The following is a 19,481-nucleotide window of genomic DNA, read 5'->3' as shown; positions in this document are numbered from 1 at the left end:
GAATTAATTTCTGCTATATTCTCAGAACTCCAGAATGCAGGGGTGTGTGTGAGGTTGGAGAAAGTCAGAAATGTCTGACCCTGTAAATGAAGGAATAATGTTAGAGATTGTTCTGCGAATAAATGAGAACAATTAATTTTAGCCTTCATTGGCTTTAAAAACATGAAGGTGAATATTGGGTATTTCACTGCTGTTGACGTCATTTGGTAGAGATTTTGTCAAAGAAAAGTTCTCGAGTAAATGAAGACCCCAAAATCGCAGGTCAAGTTTCTCAGATATTAAAATACACAGAAATGGGCATCATATCATTCCATTCTGGCTAAAGCTGATTTCCAGCTGCATGAAGCTTTTTAGGGAATTCTGCACAGGAATTTGTAAACTACTGTGGACCAAGACACTATATATTTTTAACAGATTACTTGTTTCCTGATCCAGCATAATGAATACATTCTGCTTTTCATTGACATAAAACTCGGATGTCCCAAGCATGCCTATTACCTTCCCAGAATCAACTTCAAAGATATTGTTCTAGGATATAGTTGCTTTGGATTTTATTTTGACAGCTGCATCAGATCTAACAATTCCGGGCATTGATTAGGTGCTGGTTATGAGGCTGCTTAGTTTAAATAAAGCAAGGAGAGGATGAGACCAAAATTCACAAGCTGGGGCAAAGTTGTTGAAATTTCGAAGAGTCCTAGGAAAAACAGGTGATTTTTGGTAAAAATTGTATCTTACTGAGAAATCACTTTGACAATTATAATGATGCTCCAAAAAAGTGATATTAATAGAATCTTGCTCTAGGGGGGCATGGGTTATGAGCAGGTCACCTGTCCTGTTCCTGATATTCTGGCCATTAACTTTCATCCTAGGCACCAAATATGCAATAACAGTAATCAGAAGTATTCATCACAGGAAAATGAGGAGGTGATAGATCAGAGATACAGGGAGGTAGTCACCCCTAAGTTACAGGAGGCGGGTACCTGGGTGACTGTCTGGAGAAGGAAAGAGAATAGGTAGCCAGTGCAGAATACCCCTGTTGCCATTCCCCTCAATAAAAAATATACCACTCTGGATACTGTCGTGGGGTGAGGGGTGTTGAAGCAACCAGGTCTCTGGCACTCAGTCTGGCTCTGTGGCTCTGAAGGGAAGGGGAGTGGGGGGAGGAGAGGAGTGCAATAGTGATCAGGGATTCCATGGTTAAGAGGAGTAGAAGTAGATTTTGTAGATATGAAAGAGACACATGGATGGTATATTGCCTCCCACGGACCAGGGTATATTGGATAAGGTCCTCGGCATTCTAAAAGGGGAGAGTGAACAGGCAGAAGTCATGGTATGTATTGGTACTGACGACATGGGTAGGAAAAGGGAGGAGGTCCTAAACAGATAATATAGGGAGTTGATGAGAAAGCTGAAAAGTTCGACATCCTGGATAGTAATCTGTGATTTGCTGCCCGTGCCACATGCCAGTGACAGTATGAATGGAATGATTTGATAGAAGAATATGTGGCTGAAGAATTGGTGCAGAGAGTAGGGTCTCAGCTTTCTGGATCATTGGGATCTCCTCCGGGGAAGATATGACCTGTACCAAAAGGACGGGTTACACCTGAACCCAAGGAGGACCAATATCCTTATAGACGGTTTTGCTAGAACTGTTGGGGAGGTTTTAAACTAATTCGGCAATGGGGTGGGAACCAGAGTGATAGGGCTAACGATAGGGTAGTTGGTATACAAGTAGCTGACAATATAGTGAGACAATGAACAAGGACAGACAGATGAAAGGGCAAAATTGTAGTCAATGAGATGAGTTGAAGTGTAACTGGGGGCCAAAATCAAAAAGGGTGATGAATACACGCACTTTATCAGAATAAAGTAGGTAATCAACCTTATTTGACAAACGTCTGTAGATGTGCGGTGGAGTGTATATGGACTGACTACATCGCAGTCTGGTATGGAAACATCAATGACCTTGAATGGAAAATCCTACAAAAAGTAGTGGATACGGCCCAGTCCATCACAGGTAAAGCCCTCCCGCAATTGAGTGCATCTGCACATTGTGGCAGGAAAGCAGCATCCATCATCAGAGACCCCCAGCATCCAGGTCATGCGCTCTTCTCACTGCTGCCATCAGGAAGAAGGAACAGGAGCCTCAGGACTATCACCACATTCAGGAACAGTTACTGCTCCTCAACCATCAGGCTCTTGAAGCAAAGGGGATAACTTCACTCAACTTCTCTTGATCCATCACTAAAATGTTCCCACAACCTATGGACTCACTTTCAAGCACTCATGGTCCTGATATTTACTGCTTATTTATTTATGATTAATATTTCTTTTTGTATTTGAACAATTTGCATACTGGGTTATGCAGTCTTTCTTTGATTGCATTATGGTTATTATTCTATTGTGGAATTATTGAGTATGTCCACAAGAAAATGAATCTCAGGGTCGTATATGGTGAAATATATAACCATATAACAATTACAGCATGGAAACAGGCCATCTCGGCCCTTCTAGTCCATGCCGAATGCTTACTCTCACCTGGTCCCACCAACCTGCACTCAGCCCATAACCCTCCATTCCTTTCCTGTCCATATACCTATCCAATTTTTCCTTAAATGACAATATCAAACCTGCCTCAACAACTTCTACTTGAAGCTCGTTCCATACAGCCACCAATCTCTTAGTAAGGAAGTTCCCTCTCATGTTACCCCTAAACTTTTGCCCCCTAACTCTCAACTCATGTCCTCCTGTTTGAATCTCCCCTACTCTCAATGGAAAAAGCCTATCCTCATCAACTCTATCTATCCCCCTCATAATTTTAAATGCCTCTATCAAGTCCCCCCTCAACCTTCTATGCTCCAAAGAATAAAGACCTAACTTGTTCAACCTTTCTCTGTAACTCAGGTGCTGAAACCCAGGTAACATTCTAGTAAATCTTCTCTGTACTTTCTCTATTTTGTTGACATCTTTCCTATAACTCGTGACCAGATCTGTACAGAATATTCCAAATTTGGCCTTAGTAATGCCTTGCACAATTCGAAACATTACATTCCAACTCCTATACTCAATGCTCTGATTGATTTATAAAGGCCAGCATACCAAAAGCTTTCTTCACCACCCTATCCAAATGAGATTCCACCTTCAGGAAACTATGCACCATTATTCCTAGATCACTCGGTTCCACTGCATTCTTCAATGCCCTACCATTTACCATTTATGTCCTATTTTGATTAGTCCTACCAAAATGTAGCACCACACACTTATCAGCATTAAACTCCATCTGCCATTTTTCAGCCCACTCTTCCAACTGGCCTAAATCTCTCTGCAAGCTTTGAAAACCTGCTTCATTATCTACAAGCAATACACATCAAAGTTGCTGGTGAACGCAGCAGACAGACTAGTCCTGACGAAGGGTCTCGGCCCAAAACGTCAACTGTACCTCTTCCTAGAGATGCTGCCTGGCCTGCTGCATTCACCAGCAACTTTGATGTGTGTTGCTTGAATTTCCAGCATCTGCAGAATTCCTCGTGTTTGCGTCATTATCTACAACACCACTATCTTAGTATCGTCTGCATACTTACTAATCCAATTTACCACCCCATCATCCAGATTATTAATGTATATGACAAGCAACATTGGACCCAGTACAGATCCCTGAGGCACACCACTAGTCACCGGCCTCCAACCTGATAAACAGTTATCCACCACTACTCTCTGGCATCTCCCATCCAGCCACTGTTGAATCCATTTTACAACTTCCATTTTAATACCTAACGATTGAACCTTCCTAACTAACCTTCCTTGTGGAACCTTGTCAAAGGCCTTACTGAAGTCCATATAGACAACATCCACCGCTTTACCCTCGTCAACATTCCTAGTAACCACTTCAAAAAATTCAATAAGATTTGTCAAACATGACCTTCCACGCACAAATCCATGTTGACTGTTCCTAATCAGACCCTGTCTATCCAGATAATTATATATACCATCTCTAAGAATACTTTCCATTAATTTACCCACCACTGATGTCAAACTTACAGGCCGATAATTGCTAGGTTTACTCTTAGAACCCTTTTTAAAAAATGGAACAACATGAGCAATACACCAATCCTCCGGCACCATCCCCGTTTCTAATGACATTTGAAATATTTCTGTCAGAGTCCCTGCTATTTCTACACTAACTTCCCTCAAGGAACCAGGGAATATCCTGTCAGGACCTGGAGATTTATCCACTTTTATATTCCTTAAAAGTGCCATAATCGTCATAGTTTCTATAACTTCCCTACTTGTTTCCCTTACCTTACACAATACAATATTCTTCTCCTTAGTGAGTACCGAAGAAAAGAAATTCTTCAAAATCTCCCGCATCTCTTTTGATTCCACACATAGCTGTGCACTCTAATTCTCTAAGGGACCAATTTTATCCCTCACTATCCTTTTGCTATTGATATAACTGTAGAAACCCTTTGGATTTATTTTCACTTTACTTGCCAAAGCAACCTCATATCTTCTTTTGGCTTTTCTTATTTCTTTCTTAAGATTCTTTTTACATTCTTTATATTCCCTGAGCACCTCATTTACTCCATGCTGCCTATATTTATTGTAGATATCTCTCTTTTTCCGAATCAAGTTTCCAATATCCCTTTAAAGCCATGGCTCTCTCAAACTTTTAACCTTTCAGGACCTCCTCACTCTTCCTACCCACGTCATTGGTCCCTACATGGACCATGACATCTGGCTGCTCACTCTCCCTCTTAAGGATACTGAGAGCTCGATCCGAGAAATTGCGGACCTTGGCACCAGGGAGGAAACAGACCATCCGGAATTCTCGATCTCTTCCACACAACCTCTTATCTGTCCCCCTAACTATCGAATCCTCTATCACTACTGCTCTCCTCTTTTCCCTCCTGCCCTTCTAAGCTGAGGGTCCCGTCTCAATGCCAGAGATGCGACCACTGCAACTTGTCCCTGGTAGGTCGTCCCCATCAACAGTATCCAAAATGATGTACTTATTATTAGTGGGAACAGCCACGGGGGTGCTCTGCTCATTCTGTCTATTCCCCTTCCCGTTCCCGACAGTCACCCAGCTACCTATCTCCTGACTCTTAGGGGTGGCTATCTCCCTGTAACTCCTGTTTACTTCTGCCTCTGCCTCCCGAATGATCCGAAGTTCATCCAGCTTCAGCTCCAGTTCCCTAACTCGGTTTGTCAGGAGCTGCAGGTGTAGTCATCAGGGACAATTGTGCTCACCCTGACTTCCCACATACTGCAAACGGAGCACTCAACTGCCCTAACTGATGCCTCCATTACCTATTCCTAAGGTAATTAAATTAATTAAAGGAACTTACCCGGCCTTACCTCACTTGGAGTGGAGCTCGTCCTCAGCCTTTTCTCGCTGAAGCCCCTCGAGCCAAAGCCTTCCTACTCTGTCTCCCTCTACTATGTCGCCCGTTTTGTCAATCTGCTCGCTTTTTAACTGTCCCGCTGCCTCACGGTCCGACTTTCACGCGCTTGCACAGTCATGTCCCATTCAACTGCCGAAGAAATGACCGTTCCCCAAGTGGGCTCAACCACAAGCTGCACTTTGTACTTTGATAATAAATTTACTTTGAACTTTAATCTGGTAGCACAGTTAGAGATTGTCAGGGATGATGTTGTGGGCATCACTGAGTTATGGATGAAAGAGAATCATAGTCAGGAGCTTAACATCTAATGATACACATTGTATCAGAAGGACAGGCAGGTAGGCAGAGCGAGTGGCTGTGTTGGTTAAAAAAATGAAATCAAATCCTTAGAAAGTGGTAAAATGAAATTGGAAGATGCAAAATCCTTCTGTATTGAGTTCAAAAACTTCAAGGGTAAAAGGGATTTATATACAGGCCTCTGAACTGTAGCCAGGATGTGGGCTACAAATTATAATGGGAAATACACAAGGCATGTAAGAAGGGCAATGTGTTGAATCCCAAGAGACGGAATTCTCAAGCATCTTGTGGTTGAGCCCGCTTGGGGAATGGCAATTCTGCAATAGCGGTATGTTATTGATCTAGATTGGATTAGGAAGCTTAAGTTAAAGGGATCTTTAAGAGGCAGTGATCATAATATGATAGAATTCACGCTGCAGTTTGAGAAGGAGAAGCTAAAACTGGGTGTATGTGCATTGCAGCGGAGTAAAGGGAATTACAGAGGCATGAGCGAGGATCTGGCCAATGTTGATTGGAAGGGGACACTAGCAGGGATGACAGCAGAACAGCAATGGCTAGTGTTTCTGGGGGAAATACAGAAGGTGCAGGAAAGATGAAAAAAATATTTGAGGGGAGGATGAGGCAACCATGGCTGACAAAGGAAGCCAAAGAGAGCATACAAGCAAAAGAGTGGGCATATAATATTGCAAAAATTGGTGGGAAGGTAGAGAACTGGGAAGTTTTTAAAAACCAACAGAATGGAACTAAAAAGCCATAAAGAGAGAAAAAATGAAATAAGCAAGCCAATAGTACAACCGATACAAAAGATTTTTTCCAGATATGTAAAAAATAAAAGAGAGACGAGAGTGGATATTGGACTGCTGGAAAATTATGCTGGAGAGGTAGTAATGGGGAACAAAAAAACGGCAGAATAACCTGCCAAGTGTTTTGTGAAGCAACACCAACAAAATGCTGGGGAACTCAGCAGTTCAGGCAGCATCTATGGAGATGAAGAGATAGCCAATGTTCGGGTCAAGTCCCTTCAGGACTGAGAGGGAAGGGGGAAGATACCAGAATGAAAAGGTGGGGGAGGGAGAAGGAGGCTAGCTGGAAGGTGATAGGTGCAGTCAGGTGGGAGAGGAAGGTCAACGGCAGGAGAAGAAGGAATCTGATGCGAGAGGAGAGTGGACGATAGGACAAAGGGAATGATGAGGGGTCCCAAGGAGAAGTAATAGGCAGGCAAGAAGAGGTAAAAGGTCAGAGTGAGGAATAGAGGTTGGGGGGGTGGGGGGGGCGGCTGTATTTGTTTACTGGAAGGAGAAATCAATGTTCATGCCATCTGGTTGGAGGCTGCCCAGACGGAATATAAGGTGTTCCTCCTCCACCCTGAGAGTGGCCTCATCTTGGCACAAGAGGAAACCATGTACCAACGTGATAGAATGGGAATGGGAATTAAAATGTTTGGCCACTAGGAAGTCCTCCTTGTGCTGGATGGAGTGGAGGTGCTTGACGAAGCAGTCCCCCCAATTTCCGATGGGCCTCACCATTGCATAGAAGACCCCATCGGGAGAAGTAGATACAGTAGACAACCCCTGCAGATTCGCAGGTGAAGTGTCGCCTCACATGAAGGACTGCCTGGGGCCCTGAATGAAGGTGAGTGAGGAGGTGCTTGGACAGCTGTCGCACTTAGGCCACCTGCAGGGGTAAGTGCCAAGAGGGAGATACGTGGGGAGGGACGAATGGACAAGGGAATCACAGAGGGAACGATCACTGCTGAATGTGGGGGGGTGGGGGTAGGTAAACATAGAACATAGAAATCTACAGCACATTACAGACCCTCTGGTTCACAGTGTTGTGCCGACCATGTAACCTAATGTAGAACCTGCCTAGAATTACCTTACTGCATCGCCCTCTATTTTTCTCAGCTTCATGTACCTATCTAAGAGTCTCGTAAAAGACCCTATTGTATCCAACTCTACCATCATTGCCACCACGCACCCAAAACTCTCGGTGTGAAAAACTTACACCTGACATCCTCTCGGTACCTACTTCCGAGCACCTTAAAACTGTGCCTCCTCATGTTAGCCATTTCAGCCTGGGAAAAAGCCTCTGATCAATGCCCCTCTCATTATCTTATACACCTCTATCAGGTCACGACTCATCCTCCATCGCACCAAGTTCGCTCAACCTATTCTCATAAGGCACACTCTCCAATCCAGACAACATCCTTGCACTTTTCTGCACTCTTTCTATAGTATCTACATCCTTCCTGTAGTGAAGTGACCAGAAGTGAACAAGTGGGGTCTGACCAAGGTCAACATTACCTCACGGCTCTTGAACTCAATCCCATGGTTGATGAAGGCCAATACACCATATGCCTTCTCAACAATACCGTCAACCTGCACAGCAGCTTTGAATGTTGTCTGGGCACGGATCCCAAGATCTCTCTGATCCTTCACACTGCCAAGTGTCTTACAATTAATACTATATTCTGTCTTCAAATTTGACCTACCAAATGAACCACTTCACACTAATCTGGGTTAAACCTCATCTGCCACTTCTCTGCCCAGTTCTTCATCCTATCGATGTTCCTCTGTAACATGTGACAACCCTCCATACTATCCACAACACCCCCAACCTTTGTCCCATCAGCATTCTTATTAACCCCACACTTCTACTTCTTCATCCAGGTCATTTATAAAAATCACAAGGAGGAGAGGTACCAGAACAGATCCCTGCAGAACACCACTGGTCACCAACCTCCATGCAGAATACGAACCATCTACAACCACCTTCTGTGGGCAAGCCAATCCTGAATCCACAAAGCCACGTCTCCTTGGATCCCATGCCTCATTACTTTCTGAATGAGCCTTGCATCAGGAAGCTTATCAAATGCCTTACTGAAACCCATATACACTACATCCACTGCTCTAGCTTCATCAATGTGTTTTGTTATATCCTCAAAGAATGCAACCTGCCCTTGACAAAGCCATGCTGACTATCCTTAATCAGATTACGTCTCTCCACCAATGAAGTAAGACTCACTAGTCTTATCTCTACTCCTTTTCTTGAACAAGGGAACAACATTTGCAACCCTCTAATCCTCTGATACTTCTCCCGTCCCTACCGATGATGATGTAAAATATGAAATTACGACAAATTTGGATAGCAGTAATAGGATAAGTCCGAGTCAACATGGATTTACAAAGGGGAAATCGTACTTGACAAATCTTCTGGAATTTTTTGAGGATGTAGCTATGAAAATGGACAAGGGAGAGCCAGTGGATATTGTGTACCTGGACTTTCAGAAAGCCTTTGATAAAGTCTCACATAGGAGATTAGTGGGCAAAATTAGGGCACATGGTATTGGGGGCAGAGTACTGACATGGATTGAAAATTGGCTGGCTGACAAGAAACAAAGAGTAGCGATTAACAGGTCCCTTTCGGAATGGCAAGGTACCGCAAGGTTCAGAGCTGGGACCACAGCTATTTACAATATACATTAATGATTTAGATGAAGGGATTAAAAGTAACATTAGCAAATTTGCAGATGACACAAAGCTGGGTGGCAGTGTGAAATGTGAGGAGGATGTTATGAGAATGCTGGGTGAATTGGACTGGCTGATTCTGATTGTGGATGATCAGCCATGATCACAGTGAATGGTAGTGCTGGCTCGAAGGGCCGAATGGCATACTCCTGCACCTATTGTCTATTGTCTATTAAAAATCATCACCAGAGTCTCAGCATCTCCTCCCTCGATTCCCACAGCAACCTGGGGTATACTTCATCTGGTTGCAGCGACTTATCTAACTTAATGCTTTTCAAAAACTCCAGCACATCCTCTTTCTTAATGTCTATATGCTCAAATGTTTTAGTCCACTGTAAATCATCCCCACAATCGCCAAGGTCCTTTTCCCTGGTGAATACTGAAGCAAATATTCATTAAGTACCTCCGCTACCTCCTCCAACTCCATGCACATGTTTCCATTATTACACCTGGTTGGTCCTACTCTCACATGGCTCATCCTCTTGCTCTTCACATACTGGTGGAATGCTTTGCTTAGCTTAGTGGTAGGGTCCCTTTAGAGATGGTGAAACTTATGTCACTTTCCTGTGTCACTTTTCACAATGGAAGACAATAGCAGAATTCCAGAAATGAAAGAGAGTCAGGGGACAAAAATGAGGAGAATGGGCTTGGGAAGTTGAAATGTCTGAAGGTAGATAAGTAACCTGGACCAGGGCCGGATTAAGCTAGTGCGGGGCCTGTAGCATATGTTATAAAGGGGCCCTAAATTTTAAAAATGCACTTAAGTATTAAAACATAAATTATTTACTTCCATAGTAAAGTAATTCAATTTTTTCATTTGCTATACAGCCAGATAATACGACAAATGACTGACACTTATGTAATAGTATTACAGGTACTTACATGTAGGTATCAATTTCAAATGTCAAAAGTAACAAAACTACAGTTTAAAAGTTAGATTTTCTAGATTTGGCATGAGCAAATTTGTTGATGATACTGGAAATGTCTATTTCACGCAGAAGTTCATGTTCAATGCTCACTAGAGTGAGATTGTTCAATCTGTTTTGACCCATAGTGCTCCTTAGTTCATCTTTAATCCTTTTTAGTTTTGAAAATGAGTGTTCTCCACTGCAGTTGGTAACCATGAGTGACAAATAGATGTGCAAGGCATTTTCTACATTTGGAAAACATGACTCCAAAGAATTGTCAGTTATCAAACGGTACAACTGTAACTCTACAAGGTCTTGTTTGGCGCCGATACGAGAAGCATTTATACCACGACACAGCAAGGAGCCAACACATGCCTGCACACACATACTGTGCCATGCAGCATGCAGCTCCCCCGACATGAAAACAACAGCGCTGCCAGATCATTGTTGTGGCGTGGATGAAATCACAGAGTGCCGTGTTACCGGTAGGTACAAGCCAGTTTTTTTATTCGACAAAACAAGGTTACAGCAAGCAGAGACCCTTGGCAGAACAGGTCTAACCACCTTGTGACTGAGGCTCAATATTTATTTGCTAAACACAAAGGACAGTTCATAGTTACAAGTACAGACAACTCTTTGAAATTAAATTCAGTGGTCCCCAACCACCGGGCCACGGACCGGTACCGGGCCATAAAGCATGTGCTACCGGGCCGCGAGGAAACGATATGAGTCAGCTGCACCTTTCCTCATTCCCTGTCACGCACTGTTGAACTTGAACATAGGATTGCCAACTGTCCCATATTTGCCGGGACATCCCGTAAATTAGAAATGTGTGCAATAAAGGAACAGCAGTTATAATGGGTGACTTCAATCTACATGTAGATTGGGTGAACCAAATTGGTAAAGGTGCTGAGGAAGAGGATTTCTTGGAATGTATGCGGGATGGTTTTTTGAACCAACATGTCGAGGAACCAACTAGAGAGCAGGCTATTCTGGACTGGGTTCTGAGCAATGAGGAAGGGTTAATTAGCAATCTTGTCGTGAGAGGCCCCTTGGGTAAGAGTGACCATAATATGGTGGAATTCTTCATTAAGATGGAGAGTGACATAGTTAATTCAGAAACAAAGGTTCTGAACTTAAAGAGGGGTAACTTTGAAGGTATGAGACGTGAATTAGCTAAGATAGACTGGCAAATGACACTTAAAGGATTGACGGTGGATATGCAATGGCAAGCATTTAAAGGTTGCATGGATGAACTACAACAATTGTTCATCCCAGTTTGGCAAAAGAATAAATCAAGGAAGGTAGTGCACCCGTGGCTGACAAGAGAAATTAGGGATAGTATCAATTCCAAAGAAGAAGCATACAAATTAGCCAGAGAAAGTGGCTCACCTGAGGACAGGGAGAAATTCAGAGTTCAGCAGAGGAGGACAAAGGGCTTAATTAGGAAGGGGAAAAAAGATTATGAGAGAAAACTGGCAGGGAACATAAAAACGGACTGTAAAAGCTTTTATAGATATGTAAAAAGGAAAAGACTGGTAAAGACAAATGTAGGTCCCCTGCAGACAGAAACAGGTGAATTGATTATGGGGAGCAAGGACATGGCAGACCAATTGAATAATTACTTTGGTTCTGTCTTCACTAAGGAGGACATAAATAATCTTCCAGAAATAATAGGGGACAGAGGGTCCAGTGAGATGGAGGAACTGAGCGAAATACATGTTAGTAGGAAAGTGGTGTTAGGTAAATTGAAGGGATTGAAGGCAGATAAATCCCCAGGGCCAGATGGTCTGCATCCTAGAGTGCTTAAGGAAGTAGCCCAAGAAATAGTGGATGCATTAGTGATAATTTTTCAAAACTCGTTAGATTCTGGACTAGTTCCTGAGGATTGGAGGGTGGCTAATGTAACCTCACTTTTTAAAAAAGGAGGGAGAGAGAAACCGGGGAATTATAGACCGGTTAGCCTAACGTCGGTGGTGGGGAAACTGCTGGAGTCAGTTATCAAGGATGTGATAACAGCACATTTGGAAAGCGGTGAAATGATCGGACAAAGTCAGCATGGATTTGTGAAAGGAAAATCATGTCTGACGAATCTCATAGAATTTTTTGAGGATGTAACTAGTAGAGTGGATAGGGGAGAACCAGTGGATGTGGTATATTTGGATTTTCAAAAGGCTTTTGACAAGGTCTCACACAGGAGATTAGTGTGCAAACTTAAAGCACACGGTATTGGGGGTAAGGTATTGGTGTGGGTGGAGAATTGGTTAACAGACAGGAAGCAAAGAGTGGGAATAAACAGGACCTTTTCAGATTGGCAGGCGGTGACTAGTGGGGTACCGCAAGGCTCAGTGCTGGGACCCCAGTTGTTTACAATATATATTAATGACTTGGATGAGGGAATTAAATGCAGCATCTCCAAGTTTGCGGATGACACGAAGCTGGGTGGTGGTGTTGGCTGTGAGAAGGATGCCAGGAGGGGCAAATTCATGGCAGATGCAATTTAATGTGGATAAATGTGAAGTTATCCACTTTGGTGGCAAAAATAGGAAAACAGATTATTATCTGAATGGTGGCCGATTAGGAAAAGGGGAGGTGCAACGAGACCTGGGTGTCATTATACACCAGTCATTGAAAGTGGACATGCAGGTACAGCAGGCGGTGAAAAAGGCGAATGGTATGCTGGCATTTATAGCAAGAGGATTCGAGTACAGGAGCAGGGAGGTACTACTGCAGTTGTACAAGGCGTTAGTGAGACCACACCTGGAGTATTGTGTGCAGTTTTGGTCCCCTAATCTGAGGAAAGACATCCTTGCCATAGAGGGAGTACAAAGAAGGTTCACCAGATTGATTCCTGGGATGGCAGGACTTTCATATGAAGAAAGACTGGATGAACTGGGCTTGTACTCGTTGGAATTTAGAAGATTGAGGGGGGATCTGATTGAAACGTATAAAATCCTAAAGGGATTGGACAGGCTAGATGCAGGAAGATTGTACCCGATGTTGGGGAAGTCCAGAACGAGGGGCCACAGTTTGAGGATAGAGGGGAAGCCTTTTAGGACCGAGATTAGGAAAAACTCCTTCACACGGAGAGTGGTGAATCTGTGGAATTCTCTGCCACAGGAAACAGTTGAGGCCAGTTCATTGGCTATATTTAAGAGGGAGTTAGATATGGCCCTTGTGGCTACGGAGGGCAGGGGTATGGAGGGAAGGCTGGGGCGAGGTTCTGAGTTGGATGATCAGCCATGATCATAATAAATGGCGGTGCAGGCTCGAAGGGCTGAATGGCCTACTCCTGCACCTATTTTCTATGTTTCTATGTATATTGGGCTAAATTGGTTTGTCCCATACGGGATGGCCCTTGTCCTGTATTTCTCCCGCTAACGTAGAGCGTTCCTATGAAACCTTTTGTGCCAAAATGGCGTAAAGCGAAGAAGCAATTACCATTAATTTATATGGGAAACATTTTTGAGTGTTCCCAGACCCAAAAGATAACCTACAAAATAATACATAAAACCCAAAATAACACTAACATATAGTAAAAGCAGGAATGATATGATAATACACAGCTTATATAAAGTAGAAATAATGTATGTACAGTGTAGTCGGGAAGATTAAGCCAAGACCGATTTGTGGGAAAAAAATCAGCACGTACGAGCATGTCATGCATGCGCACACAGGTTTCATGGTCATGGTAGTCTTTCCTGGGGTAAACACAAGTGTCCTGGGATTTGGCTGCTAATTTTGTCCCTTATTTGGGAGTGAGAAAGTTGGCAACCCGAACTGTAAAAGACATGTTGAGGTGAGTTTAACCCTACTTGAACACCGCCACCCCCCCCCGCCGGTTGGCCGGTCCGCAAGAATATTGTCAATATTAAACCGGTCCGCGGTGTGAAAAAGGTTGGGGACCCCGATTAAATTCATTCTACTAGCACCAGTATGCCTAAGCTGGCCTTTAGGAATGCAAGTTAAAATCCGTAATACATTACAGTATTTGGTATGTTACGCGCTAACATAGAGGACAATTCATATTCAAAAAGCATAGATATAGTGTCTTCGCAACTACCTGTAAACTTAGCATTCTTGTCTCAGAGGCGCCAGAGATGCATTGTTACAATTGAAACTGGGTTCACAGCTTTTAGGAAATGCATTGTTATGAACTCAATCCACAGTACTTTGTCAAAGAACAGAAGACTGATGGCTGAAGTCATATATTTAAGTGTAAATGAATCATCTACCCAAAACTCACTCTAACAGTCATGAGAATGCGGTGAGATGCCGATTTCACCAGACTGCAGCTTGCAAGTATTTAGTGCAGGCGGGGCCCTTGAAAATGCGAGGCTCGTGGAATATGCTACTTTTGCCACTAGGTTAATCAGGCCCTGACCTGGACTATATGGACTACACCCCTGGGTATAGGGGTGCTGAAAAGGTAGCTGAAGACATTCTGGTGGCATCAATAATGATCTTTTGAAAATTCTGGGATGGTTCCAGAGTACTGGAAAAGTTACAAAAGTCACTCCATTCTTTAAGAGGAGACAGAGGCAGAAGAAAGGAAATTATAGACCAGTTAGACTGACTTTAGTCCTGACAAAGGGTCTCGGCCTGAAACGTCGACTGCACCTCTTCCTACAGATGCTGCTTGGCCTGCTGCGTTCACCAGCAACTTTGATGTGTGTAGCCTGACTTTAGTAGTTGGTTTCAGGGTACCTGGAGGCACATGATAAAAAAGGCCAAAATCAACATGGTTTTCTCAAGGGGAAATCTTGCCTGACATATCTTTTGGAATTCTGTGAGGAAATAACAGGCTGGATTGAAAAAGAGGCAGTGACTGTTGTTTATTTGCATTTTCGGAAGGCCTTTGACAAGGTGCTGCACATGATGCTGCTTAACAAGTGCCCATGGAATTACAAGAAACATACAAGCATGGATAGAAGATTGGCTACCTGTCAGGAGGCAAAGAGTGTGAACAAGGGGGCCTCTTCTAGTTGTCTGCCAATGAGTAGAGGTGTGCCGCACGGGTCGGTTTTGGGACTGTCTCTTTTCACGTTATATGTCAATGATTTGGATGAAGGAATTAATGACTTTGTGGTATAGTTTGTACATGATATGAAGATAGGTGTAGTGGCAGGTAATGTTGAGGAAGCAAGGTGTCTGCAGAAGGACTTTGACAGATTGGGGGAATTGGCAAAGTAGCGGCAGATGGAATATTGTTTAGGGAAGTACATGGTCATGCACTTTGGCAGAAGGAATAATGGTGTAAACTATTGTAATCTCCTGGTAAGCCTCAGGCTCACTCAACTCACTTTCATCTAGGGGGAGCAGCCTTCGGCCCCACCAAACTGGGTAATCAAGTTTGTGTGAATGCTGTGTGATGTACCCCAACCCGCTAAATAACAGACAATACATCATATGCGATTAAATGATTACAATTTATAGATATTGCTGGAACTATGTAATTAATAGAGATAAAATATAAAAGGAAAGTAAAAGGTGCCAAACTTATCAAAGTTCAACCACTTCGTGCACAACAGTTGAAGCTCACGGATTCTCTTTCGCTGATCCTCATTCGCTTGTCAGCCCCTGGGCTCCCGCCCCAAGCCCAGGCCCAGCGGGCCCGGCAACCGTCTCCTCAAGCCACGTCTTCTCTCTTCATCCTCCTCGTGCCTTCTCCCCCAAGGCAGCGCAAACTAACAGCTTTCACACAGACAGAAAGAATAACATCTATCCCAATTGGTTAGCAAATGAATACAATGCTCGTTATCAGTAATTATAACCCAACAAGCTGCTACCGTTAACTCAACAGTTAACATTACAGAAAGGCCATTTTATTAGCCTTAGCAGTAGCATAAAAGAAGAAACCTCTTACACTGTCCCCCCACCAAACTTAGTCATGTCCTCATGACTTCTAAATAACTCGCCATCCCTTCCTGCAGACACAAAAACCCAATCCGGGTACAAACAGTGACATTGCTCCCCAAACAGTAGACTGCAGGCCCTGTTCCTCAGGCGCTATATAGGTCAACCTATCTGGGAATTTCCTAATCCTCTGAAACCTCCGTACCCCTTCACCTAAACCCTTCAGGCTCGGACACTACAGGGGATACCTCGGGTCTGCTTGCCAAATCCTCTCTCAATCTCTCACATGCCCCCAAACAGCTCTCACCCACCTCCTCCTGGCAGGCCCCCATGCGCCTCCTCACCAGCGGGGTGTTGGTCAGCATTAACGATTCACGACCCTCTGACACCCACACATTGGCCTCCAAGAACTCCAGTTTCACTGACCAATAACCATCGTCTGGATAATCACCGGCATTGGTACTCCAAATCTCCAGTGCCCTTAATGTTGTCAAGGGTAAATGCTTCAGAAGCTGGTTGTACAACGAACTGTACAACAACTTGACCTGCGCCCCAGTGTTGAGGATGGCTTTAGCATAGCTTCCCTCCATCCGTAACGACACCCAAGGGCGTGGTCCCTCTAAGCCTTCAGAAATAGAGTCTTTTCCTTTCGCGAGTTCCTTGGCACATTGCTGGGAACGTGCTCCCCCAGAGACCCCAAGCCGTTCCCCTACTGGGCTTCCATTAAGTTTCCTGACCCCTCTCTGATCAGCTGAACAACTGAGGGAGGGGCTGATCCCCTTAACTGATCCCCCCTGGCACCACAAGCAATTTATCTGCCCCCCAGCCAGAGAAGATACCCTGAAAACTTTCCACCAATCTCCTGACACAGGTATGGAAAGCCCTCCAGGTGCTGCATTTTACCTCCAGTTGAACCAAACACATTTTCCTCTGCTTTCAGATAACTGGCAGCTGTCACTATGGGGTAATTGAACCTGACAGTTCTGACAATGCCAACAGCCCGCCTACTCAAACTTCCAACCAATCACTGTCGCTTTCCCTCAGTCGAGCACTGCCACTCATCTAACAACTGAGAGGTCCGTTCCACCCAGGACACCACCATCTCCTAACAGTATGGACAGCCCATGGCCCCGCCTCACCTGGGACACCAATAGCCACTGGCAGTCCCACCACCATCTCGTCAGCACAAGTCTGAACTCAAACAAAGACCTCTGGGGTACCAACAGCCACCCCACCCAACACGCAATCCCAGCAATCCCAAAGAGGTACCCCAGCTTTCCGCCTCCGCAGCATGCATAATTTAAACAGGGCAATCATACAGCATCGAACAGAATCCAATCTCGGATGAGCCCCCACAATGTAGTCTCCTGGTCAGTCTCAGGCTCGCTCAGGGAAGAAACCCCTTACACTATTTTTAAATGGGGACAAAATTCCAAAAATTCTGAGGTGCAAAGGGACTTGGAAGTCCTCGTACATGACTCCCTAAAGGTTAGCTTGCAGGTTGAGTTGAGGAAGGTAAATACAATGTTAGAGTTCATTTCGAGAGGACTAGAATACAGAAGTAAGGATGTAATGTTGAGGTTTTATAAGACATTGGCCTGACTACAATATTGAGTATTAGAATACTGTGAGCAGTTTTGGGCCCCTTTTCAAAGTAAAGATGTGCTGGCATTGGAGGTCCAGAAAGATTCACAAGAATTATCCTAACAATGAGGGGCATTTGATGGCTCTGGACCTGTACTTACTGGAGTTTAGAAGAGGGGTGGATCTCATTGAAACCTATTGAATATTGAAAGGCCTAGAGAGACTAGATGTGGAGAGGATGTTTCCTATATATCTCCATGGGAGTCTAGGACCAGAGGGCACAGCCTCAGAAATGAGGAACTTCCATTCAGAACAGAGATGATGAAAAATTTCGTTAAGCAGAGGGCATTGAATCATTGCCACAGATAACTGTGCAAGCCAGTTCATTGGATATGTTTAAGGCAGAGGTTGATAGGTTAGGTTCTTGATTAATTAGGGCATTTTTTTACCATTCCCATGGTCTGCTCTTTATCAAATTACGGTATTGCTCTGCACTGTTGTAACTATATGGTATAATTATGTGGTTTTGTCAGTTTAGTCTTGGTTTGTCTTGTGTTTCTGTGATATCATTCTGGAGGAACATTGTATCATTTTTTAATGCATGCATCGCTAAATGACAATAAACAAGGACTGAGTGTCCTCATAATCTAATCTAATCTAATCTAATCTAATCTAATCTAATCAAACATTATTGGGAGAAGGCAGGAGAATAAATCAGCCATGATGGAATTGCGAAGCAGACTTGATGGGCCGAATATCTTAATTCTGTTCCTATATCTTTATGGTCTTCTTATTGCATTGGGCAGTACAACACAGAAATGGACTACAGTGTATTTAGCCCATTGTATCTATACTGACCACGATGCCAATCTAACTAATCTCATTGGTCCGCAATACTAGACTGTGTCTCTCCATTCACCGCTTACTCCTGTGTCTATCCAAGTGCTTCTGAGGATTCTGCTATTGTATCTACTTCTACCACGTTCTCCACCTCTCCAGCGCCATATCCCAGGCATCTACCACTTGTTTTGAAAAATAACTTTCCATGCAAATCTCCTTTAAGCATTTCCATTCTCACATTCCACTCTCACATTCCACCTACAACCTGTTGTATTTGACATTTCCATCAAGGGAAAATGGCCATGCGTCCCTTGTGGCCCGTCAGTATTTTACAGGCTGTACTTGTAGCAGGACACCCCTCAGTCTCCAGCAAGCCAGAGCAAACAATCCAAGTTTGTTCAACCGCTCCTTCTAGCTGTTATCCTCTAACCCAAGCAACATCCTCTCCAAACCCCGAATCAACAGTGCTGGTCACCGATCTCCATTCGGAGAAGCGCCTCTCTACTAATACTCTTGATTTTTATGACCCAGGCGATTTGTTTGACCTATGCCTGAATTTATACTGACCCTACATTGATTTTAACATTTCAAGGTAGGAGATTTATTGCTTACATACTGGTCAATATATACGCTCGCCAAGCATCACTAAAACAGACCTTGGGAAACCGTGGGAGCTTACTAGACAGAAATAGACGATTGCGTTTTTTACAACGGTGACTCCATTGGGAAAATACTTCATTAGCTGCTAGTTATTGTGGAATAATCCTAAACGGGGAGTTGTAGACGAGAGGTCTCTTTTCAATTTTAATACCGACCTAATTGTCACAGTGCACTAACCTTGTACTTTTTACTGCTAGATTTAAACTCTTAATTTTTGCTGCCAAGATTTACTACTTACTGATTTTCAGTTTTTTGAGGTACATTTACATCCTTGGATAAAATCCACACTTTTCCAGATGGAGATTGGAATACCGGGATTAATGTACGATCAGATATTTATAATTGAGTTTTTAATCGGGTCTGTCATTTATAGAAATGCCAGCATTTCGGTTTTGTGCAACGCT

The sequence above is a fragment of the Mobula birostris genome, chromosome 11 (genome assembly GCF_030028105.1).
Source record: "Mobula birostris isolate sMobBir1 chromosome 11, sMobBir1.hap1, whole genome shotgun sequence".
Taxonomy (NCBI): domain Eukaryota; kingdom Metazoa; phylum Chordata; class Chondrichthyes; order Myliobatiformes; family Myliobatidae; genus Mobula; species Mobula birostris.
This window is presented reverse-complemented; position numbering follows the sequence as displayed.